This window comes from Antedon mediterranea, chromosome 7, assembly GCF_964355755.1.
Source record: "Antedon mediterranea chromosome 7, ecAntMedi1.1, whole genome shotgun sequence".
NCBI lineage: Eukaryota > Metazoa > Echinodermata > Crinoidea > Comatulida > Antedonidae > Antedon > Antedon mediterranea.
This window is the reverse complement of record NC_092676.1, coordinates 2,867,275-2,885,459: the sequence shown is the minus strand read 5'-3', so window position 1 is coordinate 2,885,459 and position 18,185 is coordinate 2,867,275. Positions and strand designations below refer to the sequence as shown.

At 28.3% G+C, this 18,185-nt stretch overlaps 1 protein-coding gene across 1 annotated transcript in view; it reads left to right on the top strand.

Annotated features, from left to right (window-relative positions):
• Nucleotides 1-1,348: 1,348 nt before the first annotated feature.
• LOC140054658 (double-stranded RNA-specific adenosine deaminase-like) overlaps nucleotides 1,349-18,185 on the top strand; it is a 51,822-nt gene continuing 34,985 nt past the window's right edge. The window contains exon 1 of the mRNA XM_072099732.1: nucleotides 1,349-1,444. The gene's annotated coding sequence lies outside the window, so the exon portion shown is untranslated. The remainder of the gene's footprint in view (nucleotides 1,445-18,185) is intronic.

Here is an 18,185-nt window from a genome sequence, read left to right as displayed (position 1 = left end):
TGGTTAAACTCAATTAAAAGTATTCTGAATAATACTGGATTTAATCATGTATTTTCAAATAACATACCTATAGATTCAGCATGGTTTAAATCTTTTAAGTGTGTTAATCGTCAAATGTATGAATTGGATTGGTTTAATAAAAGCTGTACCAAACCATCATTATCACTTTATGTTAAATGTAAGAAAATGCCTGAGTTAGAAAATTATCTTACTGTTAAAACTGATTTTCATGGTGCTCAATTGAAATTTAAGGCAAGATCAAATACTCTTCAACTTGAAAGTAGATTAAGTAAATGGGATATGAATAATACTGGTAATTGTATGTTATGTAAGGATGAACCTGAAGATTTATATCATTTTATGTTAAATTGTAAAGTACTACAAGAAGTGTGAATTTCAGAATTTGAATGCTTGGGAACAAAACCTTAATGATTCTGGTCTTTCAGATCTATGGAATTCACTCCAGTTAAATAATTCAGAGGTTATCTTAATGATTATACTTGGTGGTGATTGTTCTGTTCTCATTCCAACAATGTCGATTAATATGGTAAACAAAGCCCATGACATTCTTGATAAATTCTGCAAATCATATCTTAAGAAAGCATGGGCCTTTAGACAACGTATAAAGTCTAACATTATCGAATGATTTTTTTTATTTTATATTGTATGTAATTTGGTTTAGTTATCTTACTTTGTTCTTTTCTTTTTTTTATATATCAATTCTGTTTACAGTCATCAAATAATTCACCACAGCTGAAATAATTTAATCTATGCTTTCCTGTTTATTGATGTCCCTAATTTGGGTTCCTATTGTTCCTTATCATTTTTTGTGTATCAAGAGTGTGTATATCTTAACATAGATTCTAAGTACTGTATATTCCTTTGTTCATATACTAATTGATATGCTAATTTAGTGTCCAAGCTTATGTATGTTGGTTGCATTTAATTGGTATTATTATTACTGTTTATTTTTAATTTGGTTTTATCGAACTTTCGTTTTATCTGAGTATTATCTGTTTTAATCTAGTCTATCTTTATTTTTATACTCATATATTTTTATATTGTATGTTTAATTGTTTTAAGGATGCACCATTATTATGTGTGCCGCTGTTCAAAAAGCGTTTTCCAAATAAATTATTATTATTATTATGTTACACACAGGCCAATGTAGGCCAATAAATAGTTTTGTATTTTAAAAGAAATGCGATTACCAAAAAAAATTAGTCTAGCGCCATCTTGTTGAGTATTCTTATGTTAGCCTTTTTGCTGACGTTTTGTGGAGTTTTACTTAAAAATCCCAGGGATTTTTCCGAACTAAGTATTTCAATTGAATTCTGCACAGCACAGCTCCTCCTCGAAGAAGAAAAGAAGTAATTCGCCTTACAAAGGTTTCCACTCACCTTTCATTCTGTATCACCGATCGTAAATTTAGCCGATTTTTCTGGTAAAGTATACATTTTTGATGAATTTATGCTGTAGTCATATAATACAGTCATTGCACAATGATATTGTTTTGAGTTTCTGTTGTTAATGCACGAATGAGCGTCTAGCCTTTCCATACCACTGACTTCTTGTTATTGTATGTGATGCGTAAAGAAAAAACATTAAAATGGTTTAGAAATGTATGTTATTTACCTGATTTTGAGTGATGGTATCTTAAAATAAAACCATCCAAAGCTAGTCTATAATTCATGTTAAGTATTTAATCATAAATAGTATTTTCATGATTTATGGATTTTATCTTATCTGACATGAATTATGCATGCCACAATTTCTTGAGTAGGTAGGCAGTGACTGACAAAGACTACCACAGCAAAGTGGGCTTAACCTGCTATATAACGTATGATATCCATGGAATTATTATAGGCGTAAAAACGATATTAGAAACTGTATGTATGGTATTAGGGAAGAAATTTAAAATTGATATACCTGTATTTATAATAATACAAATATTCAAATGAATATATATTTATGCTGTATACCTGTCCATCCTCCGCATGTCTACAGTATGTATGATAATTTCAACAAATTCCCATATTTAGAATGCTCATCTCCCATTGGTCGGTGATATTGTCATTTTTAATATATTTCTCCTCATGTTTTGTCTTTACTTTCAACATTTATATTCCCGTATATTATATATTATAATTCCCTTTCATAATTTAAATTATGGTATTAAATTTTAAATTTATTTTTGATTTTTGCCTGTGAATTTTTGTTTTTATAATCTATATGTAATAATAATATAAATAAAAATTATATATTTTTTCCAATAATTATACTCGTTCCTTTGTTGTGACAGTAGTAATTATAAAAAAGTGATTTTTTTTATTTATTCATTGTCTAATAAATTAAAATAGAAGTGAATGTTATTGTCTGATTAATAAAGGTTATTATAAAAAAAGTGTGTGTATATTTATTATCACTTTTATTTGTGACATAATGGTTAATTGATTATGTTTGACTTGGCAAATAATAATTGGCTATAGTATAATTTATTATTTTATTTATCATCTGAAATACAGAAACATAAAACTCAATGTGTAAAATTCATGGGAAAAAATAATATAAGAACAAAAAGACACTTTATTTCCGACAGAGAAATATAGATTACTCACAGAAAACACTTTAGTTGAGAAAAATCTGAAATTTAGACACTATTTGGCCGCTAGGGCCTATATTGGATCCAAAGTGGCGGGTAATGTTCAAACGTCATATACACCTTCCCAGTGTACAATTTCAGTAATTTTGATACCACAGAACCCTACCCATTCTCTTTCTCTCTCCCAAAGCTCTGTCTACACTATCAAACTTTAGGTGATGTGCTCATATATGGACATGATGATGTCATATCACTGCCATATTTAGGCATATCACTACCATATTTAGGCATATCACTACCATATTTGATGGTGATATGGTAGTGAAAAACTGTTTTATATTCTTTGTGAATCCTTAAAAAATATTCTTAAATCAATAAATGAAAAAGAATAAATTCAAATTTATCATCTCCTGAAATCTGAAGAAGACGCCGATATGACGGCTGAATATTTCCAATCAAAGTTAAGTATTATAACCGATAAATTTCTGAATTGAGTGAAATATATTTTTAGAATCTGAATTGAAGATTTAAATTTCAGTCATTGATCAGTAGGCATATTGATCGTCTAGTTGATATTGATCAATCTCAATCAATCTCATTCAATCAAATGTCGCACAAGGGGCACTTTCTATACGCAAGGGGAATATTATAGAATGTCATTTTTTTGGAAAATGTTTTATGTATAGAAGTGGTTGCATAACATTTTTTCTTATTACAATAAAATTAAACTATGATTAATATACTAATGAGATATAACTTCATTTATTAATGTATAATTTTAGTTGTGTCAAAAATATGACATTCATAATAAAATTAAAAATAAAAAAAAAAATTAATTTTCCATTTATACTTTAGATCAGTACAGTAGTGGTTCTATCCCTTTTTTATATATTCTAATCTCCAGAATTTCATAAAATCAGATCTCGGAATTAACAACTTGGTTCTTTATAATACATTATTGTACATAAATTGGTTGGGGAGGAAGCTGAAATAGAAATTGATTCATATACTGATAGCATGTCATCACTCATTACATGTTCCGGCCAGATCCAGAGTTTTTTTAGATGTTTCGGAAGGGGGAGGGGAGTTGGCTAGCTACTGTTTCCACATACGCAAAGTTATAATCAATAACAAAATGCATCTCAAACAAAAATTAGTGAGACAACCAAATAGAGTTAGTAGATTTTTCCATAAAAAGGACATCTTTAACAATTGTTTTTTGTGAACATAACTGCAGGTTACATAATCATCATAGTATCTTGTTAAAACAAACTTTAAATTGAATAAACAATGTACGTCCAAAAAAAACTACATGAAATCAAAAAGTGTTCATATCAAAATGTTTTCTTTCGCAGTCTCTAAGCTACTAACGCTGTTCATAACACATTTCTACTAAATTATTTCTCCGAAACGACATGAATAGCCAGATAACGTGCATTTCGTTGTATACATATCAATCGGGGAATTGATGCTCACGTTTAAATTGCCTGACGCTGCGATGCAAACGTAAATTTATTTGCGGATTGTTAGAAGCGAATTTAGTACCTGTGCTGATAAATACGATATGATGATATTATATTGCGCAGGTAAAAAAAAGCAATTTGTTCTTAATCTTCAAATGTCATAAGTTATGAATATTTTTAAATATAAAGAAATTTATACAGGTAGTATGAAAAGTTTGCAAGATAATAACGATCAAATCTTGTAATTTTATACTGTATTTAATTTTAGTATTTAATTTAAGGTTTCATCCATTTTTTTACTTTAATCTTTTAAATTATAAAAATAAAGTTATTTAATTCAATTCACATTTATTCACCTTCCTAGAGGAGAAAAAATTGTAAAAATGTACAATTTTACAAAAAAAATTACAATTTTTATTTAAAATTCACACAGTCTGTAGCAAAAGAAAGCAAAAATAGTTTTAACAAATTAAATAGAGTGTCAAAAAAAAGAGAAAAATATGGACCGAGGAGATGTAACTAAAGCAAACATTTTATCATTAGTTTTATTTATTTAATTAACTAATTAGTGTTGTTGCAATATATAATGATAATAGCAAATAATATTAATCTTTTACATCATAAAAACAGTCACATGTCAAGAATTGAATTTCTCTGCATTCTACATGACAAATAGTAAAAAATATGCACAGTTTTATCAAAAATTTTAATTTTAGAACAACCAAAAAATGATATAAGCGAACTTACAGTACGTTTCGAAACCTTTCCGGTTTCATTCTAAATATTTTAATTGTACAGTATATAGTAATATATTTTGGATTGTACTATTTTTAATTCACCTTCAGAAGAATTCATTCCTCCCACGATTTTTGGAAATAAAGATATGCAGAAACATTCTGTTGAGGTATTGCATACATCATGATATGTTGCGCATAATGATGGCGTTGTGTGACATATAAGATATAATGTTATATTGCTATCCAGGTATGCAGCGATACAGGCATAGCAATCTAATATGAAATGATACTAAAGATTCTAGTCTGGTTTGACTTTTTCTGTAATATTTGTATTTTGATTTCCTTCGTCATATTTATTTATTTATTTATTTTTTAAAAATTCAATTCAATTTCCCAATTCAACTTTTATTTCTTCCTTCAAGAAAATGAGGTAAACATAATAAATTCTAGTAAAATTTATAACAAGTCAATTGATGATAAAAAAGTATACATTTATAAATAAGAAGAAGTAGGCAGTGCCCAAGAAGATAGAAAACTTGTGGCGGGCCAGCCTATTTACAGACACAGAATTCAAAATACAGGACGAAAGGACAGGGACATAACAATACAGCAAAAGGAGGAAAAAAAACAACGATCAACAGAAAGACAGCAAATCAAATCCTGACCAAGAACTGACAAATGATACTTGTAAAAATTGCCGGAATAAAAAAAAAAGAGATCAATACTTAGAAATAAGGTATTTCTTAAGTTTAAATAAAGACAAAACCATAAAAAAACATTGATCTTATTTTTATTTAGAGTAATTAATCATATTAATTTGGGAACACCATTATCGAGGGGAAACCCATATTCAGAAGACACCCCTATTAAGCTTGAAAAGATTTTATTGAAATGAAGCCCCTACTTTAATTTCAAAAAGTAATCTCTAAAGCAGACAATCTCGAAAAGAAGCCCACTCAAGAATCTTTAAAAATCAAGGATTTTTATGGATGTTTTAACACTGCAGTCATGTCAACACTATTAAGGGGACACTGTGAAGGTGTCTCTTCAAATTCTACTTTATTTATATGCATATTTCTTTTACTCCAGTTTTTTCAAAAAATGTTTTCATCTGGTTTTTATATTAACTATCTATTCAATTCTTTACGTTAAATCATGAATATGTATGTGTGGAAAATTAAATCAGGAGTAAGATAACAACTCCTATCCAGGTACTACTGAAGCAGACGTTTGATATGAAATAAATATTACTAGAGCATAAATAATAATATATCTATCAAGGTATTGTTAAAGCAGGCATTGGCATCTAACATTCTGTCTGCACTATCAACTAGTTTGACAAAAAAAGTGTGATGTGCTCAAATGTGGTAGTGATATGCTTAAATATGGTAGTGATATGACATCATCATGTCCATATATGGGCACATCACATTTTGTTATCACATACAGTTTGATAGTGTGGACTGAGCTTAATATAAAATGCTATATTGACATCTAATGCTATATTCAGACACACAGTACAAGACCTGAATCGACAATTTATGCTTTGATTATAATTAATACAACTACGTAGCCGAATGCTTCGATAAAGAAATGTTCATTATATCACCTAATAGGTTTGGCTGGCTCTTGTCTGACTCATACTTCGTAACATTTTATTAAGGAATTCTCGGTGAATTCAAAAGCTAATTTTTTTTCTTTTTCATCCATCAAATGTCATCAAATGTAATAAAGTCAGAAATTCTTATTATTCTTCTTTGTGCAATAAACATTTGCTTAAAAATGAAAGCATTTTAATTAATTAATTTTGAGATACCAATGCATGCATTGTTTTATTATTTATTCACAATGAAAAATTGAAATGGCATAATCAGTTATTTATTCATTCTGGATCGGAAAAAAAAAATTTTCCTGAAAAAAATGTAATTTAAAGCAAAAAATACCTACCTGTAAAGTTTCTGTCACACAATAGTTTGTGGTTAAAATTAACCATTTCTTTTGTATTTTTATAAGTGAAATAATTATTTTTGTTGATTTTTTTTTCTACAGTTAGTAAGTGAATAACTTATTAAAACTGCAAAATGGCATGTTCAAAGTCTGATTTTGTTGGCAGTCAATGGGTTAAAAAATGAAGAATTTCTGGTATATTATCAGTTGTTGGTTTGGATTGTCTCTATCGACCTGTCAATTATGTATGTATCGTAAACATGTATTGTGATTTTTATCCTGATTAAACAAAAATAATGTTATAATCAAAATATTAAATGTATGCATTCGTTGTTGTACTATGCAAATACATTCAAATAATTAGTCGTGTGAGTAAAGAATCAATTTCACTTATAAATACAATTCTTTAGAAATTCAATAAATTTGTAATTCAAATGACTCGTATTACGAATTCAAAACAAGGTAAACAAATCAATATTTTTCACTTTTTTTTTATCAGCTATGATTCATTGACATAATGTCATTTAAAATGTTTAAAAAATTACAATTTTAAAGTAAACCAGCCTCTGTCTACACTATCAAACTTTATGTGACAAAAAAAGTGTGATGTGCCCAAATATGGTAATGATATGCTTAAATATGGTAGTGATATGACATCATCAGACTTTGTTGTGCCTGTAGTGTGGGTTAAAGTTATAAGTAAAATTTCACATTTTATTTCGTATTATTTTGTTAATTTCAGTTTTATGTGTTTAGTAAACAAAAAATATTATGAGTGGAGCTGTAACCTGGTGTTAACATACTTGCCTGCCAATCCCAAGGTCCAGGGTTCAATCCTGACCTACAGTGTAGTGCGAGGGTTGTAACTCAAAGGTTAAATGTGACATTGTTTTTTAAGTATGATATATTATAAAATAGTTTATCCATCCTGTAAATGGCTGCTGTTGAATGCGTATGAAATTTAACAATTTGTTTAAATACGAAATACAGTAGGACACCTCCTTTGGAACACCTCTTTTGGGATACCCTGTTGAGGGAAACATTGTTCGGTCCTGAAGGTGTCCCTTTAGTAGATGTTCTACTGTATAACAATTTAACTGTTAATAGAAAAGGATATTAGGTATCGCCACCAATCACCAACGGCCAACTTAGTTGAAACAGGGAGTTGTTTTCCCTGGTAGAAACCAACCATGCAGGGAAGTAGCAAGGTGATTGGCACACCTAATACCGTGAACCCGAAAATTATTTCTACCGCGCGTAGAGTTAAAATTTACCGATTGAAATCAGAAATTTTCTTATAAAACCCTTTATAATACCTTCCTCTCATAGGCCAAACCAATGTATATGTTGGTTTGTATACCTTCCCCCTCCCCCTTTCTTTACCATCACTCAACTAAAAGATTTACTATAATGCAGTATTTCTGTATATTGTATTTTACCTCTCTACCCAATAGAGGGGTTGATTAATATAATTATATATTTAAATTACACATTTTTTTATTCATTGACAATACAGTAGATATTATTTAATACATTGGCTTGCAATTGGATTTTTCCATTGGGTTATTACATCATTTAGGTCACTGTTGCCACGGTAACATACAATTTAAAAACATTCTGTTTTTAATGTTTCCTATGGAACATGTAAAAGACATACATATCTCATTTTAGAACACTCTTGTGGATTAGTCTTTTGTAAAAAATGTTATGTTACCATTTGTAGCTAGAATAACATTACATACTTGTAAATAAATCATAATAGGATGGTATTCATGATATTAGTAATTACCTATGGTCTTATAATTAGGCTCTGGAAGGTATTTTAACACAATTGGCTGTGACAGCGGCTGCGATACTTCAAAAGAGTTTTCAGTACCAGGACTAACAGTAGCTCATCACAGCAGTTTAATTAATGAGCCTGCAGATAAGTCACGACCTTTGACCCTTGCTTAGGACTAGCAGATATTCAGTGAGAAGCTACAGAATTTGTTCACGCATTATAAATTTATGCTTCAAAGATTTCAAATATATCAGGTTACTTTTATTGTCCTCGGTAATTATCCTCGGATGCGTTAATTTAAAATTTCTTAGTTGTCTTATGCCATATTTTTCCTACAATAAAGATTTATTTTTTTAATTGTTTTCATTGTTGTCATAATCACTGAAAAAATGACAATGCTGTGGGTATCAGTGGTTGGATCTCATTGGAGATACAAAATATAATAAGCAATAAAGCTAAATCCATGAGCCAGAGTATAAATTGCTGACTATTTTAAATCCTTTGTATAACTATACAATTGTGTTATTTATAGTGCCAAAGTATAGTATAAATAAATCCAAAAGGAAAATTACTGAAAAAATGACAATGCTGTGGGTACCAGTGGCTGGATCTAAATGAAGATACAAAATAAAATAAGCAGAAAGCTAAATCAAAATGATAAAGTAAAACAGCTTTTCGTTCAACACTAGCCCTTCTTCGGTGCATTTATTCTGATAAATATAAAAATAAGAATTACCAAAAGCTAAATTTATTGCATATACAATACTTTATGTTTAGTTTCAAAGTCCTTAATATTATTACCATAATCATGTATCATTTCCTTTATAGTTAAAACCTCGTAAGAAATTGAAAATATCAATAAAGAATAAATAACATGTTACATAATTGGCATGTTTATTTTAATAACATACAAATTGAAATTATTTTTTCTAACGACTTGTCTTCTAAAAACAAAACAAATTGATATGGAATTGATTATATGAGCGTTTTTATAATAGAATTTTGATTGGAAATTCAAAAAGATTGAGAATATAAGATTTGAGTGTGTGCATACTTCTCTACATACCTTCGAGCAACTCATTATGATGACGAAATTGAAGCGATACTTACTCTGTGTCGGTGATGAGACATATTGGAATAGTTGAAAACACATGCCACGGGGGTCATATGCAAATTTATGATACTTTTCATTTATTTTAAATTCAAATCGTGTTTTTTGCTGGAATGGAATGATGTATATATATATATATATATAGATTCTCACAGATTTCCTCATCTTTATCATTTCAGATTAATTAATTACATTTCAGTATATCACGGGGAAGTTTAGAATTAATGTTCTTTGCCTGTTGTGTATATATATATATAGATTAACAGGTACAGAATAAATTATATAGATTATTCTATTTATATAAAAAATATTTATTAATTCTACAAAGAATATTTTTTCTATATATTATTAATTTATTTAGCATATTTTTAAAAAGAAAAATTTGAAAAAAAAGTCATTGAACGAAGTGAAAATGTCAATTTCTGATAAAAGATGATAATAAAGATGATGAAGATATGTAAGAATGAAAAGATGATACTACATTTTAGAAATAAAATTACAATTTTAAAATAATTGTCTTGTAAGAACCATTAATAAACAGAAATGAAATCAAAGGTAATCCTTATAATCTCAGGTTACATAAATAATCATAATCAAATATAACAACTATTAGTGTATAATATAAACTATTAACATTATTTTTTTTAAATAAGCAAAATTAAAGATTCAGATGAATTTTAAAAATTGTTAATGTGAAACGTGATATTTTAGGTCACACCCATAAAAAAAAGAAACATTTTTTTCGCTTTTACTTAAAATTTGTATACTGTGCAGAGTCTGCTTTATATGTGCGCTATGTAAGAAAGAACAATTAATATTTTTTATATCATATTAGGCTCTTGATATAAAGATCTCATCTTTCTATGACTCATTATAGCTCATCCATTCACTTTTATATATCTTTGTATGGCTTGTCTAAAATAATAAAATGAATGAATACGTACATTGTATTTCAATAAGGATTGCAATTCCAAATATTATTTTTTAATATGATTTTACCTTGGCGTCAAATTATTATCATCAATTTATACACATTCAGTTCATTGTGTATTTTATATATTTTTTTATTTTCTCGGCAGTCTAATAAAACATGAATTTGCAGAGATACAGAAGTAATGTTTTATTATGCGTGCTTGTGGTGGATTTCTACGATTGTTTTAGAGGGGCTCATCTACGTCGACTAGAATCGAATATATAATATACCGTATCATTGCACATATACATACAAATCTCAACTAGCATGCATGGTTTAATATTTGTTTAGCTTGTTAAGTTGAGCAAACATTCTTTTGTTTTTTGTACTTATAATAATCTAAATTACTTCTCAACTTCTTAATTGTATCTCAATTAAGATCCATCCACTGATACCCACAGCATTGTCATTTTTTCAGTGCTTATTTTATTTTGTATCTCAATTAAGATCCATCCACTGACCCACAGCATTGTCATTCTTCAGTAATTTGCCTTTGGATTTTTAAGTAATCTTATGTTTAGTTGAAGCATGTTTGAACCTTAAACTTGTTTTGCACATATTACTCGAAAACGATAACGTGGAGAGATTTTGTTTAAAAATGCATAATTTTGTCTAAAATTGTTGGGTACAGTCAAAAATATTTATAAATATTCCACTCGATGACAAAATAGTTTTTGTTGTCAATGATGAACTTTAACAGATGGCAGTATTGTGGTGTCTTTAGGCATTAGTTTTGGCCGATTGCGGACAACATTAATTTGTTCAGGTATTTTAAAAAAAACACAATTTATTTATTTAGCTGACTATTCCCGCAGCCCATATTAAGTTACAATTTTTATGCATAAATCACAAAAACAATTATTAATAAAGAATTTGTTTTATTTCGGTAATTTTGGTGATAACTAGTTGGGGGTAGGATGTACACTTGCATTAACATTACAATGGATTTACAAAAATGAGTATAGTTCCAGGGCACCTGGGTATGAAATGTCGTAAAAATTAGGGGGTGGGATTATATTTGAATGCATCAACAATGAAATATACCAAAGAATTTAGCCTCAAACTAGGGGGTGGGATTATAGTTGAATTCATTAACAATGGTATATATCAAATAATTCAGCCTAAACTAGGAGGTATGATTATAGTTGAATGCACTAACAATGGTATATATCAAATAATTCAGCCTAAACTAGGAGGTATGATTATAGTTGAATGCACTAACAATGGTATATATCAAATAATTCAGCCTAAACTAGGAGGTGGGATTATAGTTGAATGCACTAACAATGGTATATATCAAATAATTCAGCCTAAACTAGGAGGTGGGATTATAGTTGAATGCATTAACAGCCTAAATTACGGAAGGGGATTATACTCGAACTCAGTCATATCTAATAATCCCACATTTTATTTGTATTACTACCAATTATTTCTCCACTGTATAATTATAAATTTTAACAGCAAAAATCATTTATAATAGACAATTTGCTGAACTTTATTCAAATAACTGCCTCTTAGGAATATTAAAATAACAGTGTTTGTAGTCGTATGAACATTAGTAAATGAATGCTTAAGAGCATTTGCTATATTCATACTCTTGGCTTGAGAAAGACAATACCCATTAAATGAAACCACTGATTATTAATATTAACTGAAATTTACAATTTTGATTATTAATATTCTTGTTTATCTTGATATTCAAATTATTAACATAATATTATTATGCTAAATACAGTATTATTATTATAATATATATCGTCATATATATGTACTATTTTTAAATACTTAAAAGTATATATACAAATTAATACAATAGGTTGAAACTGCAATTTATGAACTTGATTGAAGTTGGAAATGTTTAAAATGATAATTTTATTTATAGTAAAACGCTTTTCCATAAAATGAACAAAGGGAAATATATGATTTCTCAACAGCAAAGGAGCTATGTATTGTATATGTTTTAACACTAAAACCTCTATTCAGGGGACACTTTCTTTTCAATTGAAAAAAAGGAAAATATATGTTTAATACGATCAACCCTATTTAAGGGGTCACACTTTGTTGGGTCCCAAAGCTCCCCCCCCCCCCCCTAAATAGAGTTGTTTACTGTATTATGCATAGGAAATTGTAATAAAAGATCTGATACCATATTCCCTGTTTGTAACATCAATCATCATAATATTAGTAATCAATAACAAAAAAGTAATGTCATTTTTCATTTTAAAGAGAAAAAAAAGTGGATTTAGAAAGTAATTTATTTATGAAAAAAGAAGGATCTTTCATTGCCTTAAAATTATCATAATCTTATACAATAGACTTGTAGAATAGAAGATTTTTTTTAAATCTAAAAAAAATATATATATATTTAAATATCTTTATAAAATCTAATGGATATTGTTTGATTATTATTATTATTGATGCAAGTGAAACTGTTTAAAATTATATACTGCGAGTTTATTTGGAAGAGAGAAAAATATAATTGATCCTTTTGACCACTCTCTATACATTTATTGATGCAAGTGAAACTGTTTAAAATTATATACTGCGAGTTTATTTGGAAGAGAGAAAAATATAATTGATCCTTTTGACCACTCTCTATACACTGCGCAAATTTACATTATTTTTATATATATATACTATTAAAACATTTGGATCAACTTCAACTATAATTATAAACATTAAACATTATAATTTGAATAATAATTGACTGAAATTAATTTAGTATCGGCACAAAATGAGAGAACAACTAGCTTACGATTATATTATTAAACTGTATATGTATCGTTGATTGCTATATACAGTCAACATTTGAGAGGTAATGGATGAAAATTAGAAAGTAGTTGACGAGCGTCGTCGCGTTTCAAGGCCGTTAATGCTTACTGCTTTACGCATACATTTTAATGAACATATGATATTCGTTATCTTAATGCTTTGCTGTGTCATGTTGAAAAAGGTAATGGAAGAGCACACCAATTTTTTTTTTAAATCTATGAATAACTACGACCGCATAATGACGGTGAACCAGCCAATGAGTGCGTACATTTTAAATTGTATGAAATGAAAAATTTTCTAATATTAATAATTATTGGTACGGTAGTACAACTCAAATAAATGATGTATGCGGTGTATGTCTTATAAAAACTAAGAAAAAATCTACGAATCGGAATAATATTTAACGATAATTTTTTATTGCAAGATGCAGAACTACAAAGCATTTATATCTATAGAATTTTTTTCCAATTACGTTCTGTTTTATTTCACATGGAATATCATGTTTTTATACACAAATTTAATGCATAAAATAATGTATGTTTTATATTTTATTTGAAATACCTTGTATTAACTTCTTTTTAAATGGATATTTTTATTATTAAAGCATATAATATAAGTGTTTTGTTTTACATTTTCAAATTAAAACCATGTAATGTTTTTGCAAATCAAGGTCTTTTGATTTTGTTGATTTTCTGATGATTATTTTTGGATATACTACAAATTGAATACAAAGGAATATTATAAAGTATTAATATATAGTGGAACCTCTATCAAAGGGACACTTTGTGCATCCAAGAAAGTGTCCAGTAATAGAGGTGTCCCTTGAGTAGAGGTTTGGCAATAATATGTTAAATCATACATGCCTCTGTTTGGTTTCACAGGAAAATGTCCCCTGTACAGGGTGTCTCCTGAATTAAGTTGTCCCCTGTAGAGATGTCGCACAGGATGGGTTACGCCTGAATGAGAAAAATTATGAATAATATAACAATTTATTTAATTTTTAATTACAACATAATTCATAGTAAAACATACTGTAATTTAAAACATAATGTTTGAAACAAAATTGTAAAGATTATAAAATGTCAAGATGATGGCAGTATTTGCCATAATTTACAGTCATTCCTTTCTTCTCTGTGGTTGAAATAATGACTAATTTGCGTATTGTAAAAACCCCAAGGTTTATTGCGGTTTTGCAATCATAATAATCTTTAAAAATGTATGTTAATAAAATGCAAATGAGGTGTGTATTAGAACAAAGGGATACTGCAATAATGTAATGTTGTTCAATATAGCGCTTATACAATCAAAAGATTGTCCCAAAGCACTGAGAGAAAGAACAGAAAGAAATTACAAAGAAAAAAGATGGGTTTTTAAGAGTGTTTTGAAGACTAAGATAGAGGATACATTTTTAATAGGACCAGGAAGATTGTTCCACGGTTAACCAACATGAGGTCTTATGTTTTACAGTTCATCCTTTTACAATGGCAATACAATGGTGTATGCTAATACGCATAATGTTATGTATATCTGTAGGTTTTTCTTAATGCAGAATTTTTCTATTCAGCAACATGTCAGCACACGCAGGGAGTTGTACTGCACACGTGGGATTATTGCATACAGTAATTTAAAATGCATTAGCAATACAAAATAGAAATATTTTAGATGATAGTAGTAGAGAAGTGAGCCCTCTAGAGATATTACATTACAAGTTAGACTTGGATAGTTTCATATGCAGTAAAGTTAAACGTTTGGAACAAGTCTAACTGACCTGCTAATTAAAGAAAATTTTTTTTAGAGGTGAATTTATAATGGCATTGAATTTGTACTAATAACTTGTATTGTTACATAGATAGAAATATTTTGTTTAATGAAATTTGCATCTTGCAATATTTATCCTAATTATTTATTTTAATTGATACGTTGATATTGTGAATTTAAATACAGTATAATCAGTTTTTGTTGTTTAATTTATTTTTTTAATTGACCGTAGTTTTATCAGTTTGTGTTTTTAATTAATTTGTATTTATAATATATAAGCTGCTTTAGGCCTCTTTTGTCACCTCTTGGTACAAATTTGTTTGCTGAAAATATTGTTTAAAAACATTGACTGTTTGCTTAATAGTACTAGGTTCTCCTGAAAGTGTGGTGCCCAAAGAAGAGGTTTTAATGTAACTGTCTTAAAACTTACCACAGTTTTGTTAGTTGTAATTTGTTGAATTAATTTGTATTTATATAAGAGCTCTTTTTTCAGCCATTGGTACAAAGCTATTTGTTTGTTTTCCAAAAATATTGTTTAAAAAACGTTGACTGTTTCCTTGCTAGTAGTTTCTCCTGAATAGGGTGTCCGAAACAAGAGGTTAATGTAACTGCCTTCCACTTGTAAATTGTTTTATTTATGAAATTTGATAAAATCCCCAGAATATAGTTTTAAAAGTACTGAATTGCTAAATAATATTAAATTATTAATATTATACACCTGTATTGATAATCAAATATTATTTTAAAGCATTTGTATTGAAATTAAATATTGTTTATTATTTCAAATATACAGTAATCGTCCAATTAAAAAGAAATCAGCAAACACTAAATAAAAATAATGGGTTGAAATATCCGATAAATTAAACGAAACGCTTACGTTCAGTTTAACTCCCTTAATTTAAGGGAGTTGAGCGAAAACCGAGTCCCATCTCATACATACTTGATGAGCCTGGGGAGTGCGGAGATGACATGACCATTTGTCCATGAATAGGAATTCTGAATAATCAATTTCGCCTCGCTATTCATCGTCAAACTGTGCCCGTCGTCGACACTTGTGAAGTGAAGACGTGATTGGCCTCAATGATTTTTAATTTTCTGCATTTTTTTTTTTACTTTAGTTTTTTTATTATTTTTGTTTGTTTTTATTATTTTTGTTTGTTTTTATTATTTTTGTTCTGTGTCTACACAAACTAGGGTTAAGTATGCATACATACAAAACCTTAAGCTATCTACTACTGTATTTACAGTGTCTGTGAGTCTGATAACTCTTTGATCTGTTCTGATAGGTTTCATAGGAACATCCGATTTAACTTATAGTTATATAAACTTTTATTTCACAAATTCAATGCAAATAAAAAAAACATGAAGCATCAAAATTATTTTTAAAAATAGTAAAAGATGAATGTAAAATGCCAGACCAGCTGGCATACAATTTTGAATAATAAATATAATAATAATAATAATAATATAAATATAATACCTTCCAATGATTGTTAATGTTCAGATATTTATAAATATTATAATGATACTTAGAAATTATAGCCGCATTCATAAAAAAACTATCATTTATTACATCCAATGCATTGATTGTATTTAACTTTGATAAAAGAAAAAATTAAAACATAGTAAAGTGTCTGTTTATTAATGTGCAGATATTTAAAAATATTATAATCATACTTGGAAATCATAACAGTATTCATAAAACATTGTCATTTTTGGAAATGTAATGTATTCAAGAAATAAATAATTATTTTTCATAGAACATAGCACTATAGATGTAGACGACCGAGTTCGTTTTGTATAATGAAAGGTAAATGGCTACGCTAATTTATCACATATGTCAAATAAACATGTCTGAGTAAGGATAAAGCTTGAGCATTGGTTTGAAGGACTTAGTGTGAATCTGTGGAAATAAGCTATTAAATATATGCATGTTGATTGTACAATGAAATATTAGCCATTTCATATGTTGTGAACATTACATTAAAACAAGGTGCTATATGTGAATTTTAAATTTAGTCCAACCATTATTTTTATTTTATTTCACATACATCCAATAGTGATATCAGCAATTTCAGGATGCCTTAAAGACTCACATATAAAATATATAAGATTAAAGTATATATAACAACTTATTCATCAAAGTTAACGATCAGAAAATCAAAACAAGAACAATAAAAACAATTAAAATAGCACAAATTTCATTTCAATACTTTTCATCTTAAATTGTTTGATTATTCTGTTAATAGTTTATTGTTATTTTTGATGGCTTAATTGATTTAATAAAGGGATGTTTTTTTTTGCACCACAAACAAAATGTGGAATTGATGTGTAATTCCCATTTTACTAGGTAATTGTGTGTGCATACTTTTGCTAGATTAGTAAAAATGTTTAATTCAATAATAGTTTTTCGCAAAAGAATCTCTAGATTTTATAGTCTTATGACTGTTGAGATAAAAATCAGTATGTTTATTGATCGACAATATCATCTGTCCAATATAATTATTATTTCCAAAAGCGGGATCATCATTATCGCCATCTTTCATTTCTCAATTGATCTTACTCGGCTTTAAACTTATAAGCAGAATAGATTACCGACAAATATAGAAGCCAGGCATCTAAAGAAAAACTAGCCTGCTGTCTGACGTTAAATAAAATTGTAATGAGAGCACCCGTTGATTTGTTATTTATAAGGATTATTCCAAGCTAATGAAATAGAATAATTTCTAGCGATGCGTACAAGACTGTAACACATATACCCATGACATAGTAAATATTTCATGACTTTCATGAAAAATGTTTAAAGCGTGGTTTACAGTTATCTGCTCACATTTATACTGACCGTGTCTAATTATATTAAACAGATTTTAGCACGCTTTAGGTGTACATATGGATAGGTCGAGAAAATCATAAACTACCTGTCTATTTTTATTTAATTCTTAGCAGCGTGTTTTTCAACAGCAAGCAGTAATGTACCGCAATTTCTTTCATTAACTGCACACAACCCGAAGTTTACATTGAGGGATTTACGGTTGAATGCAC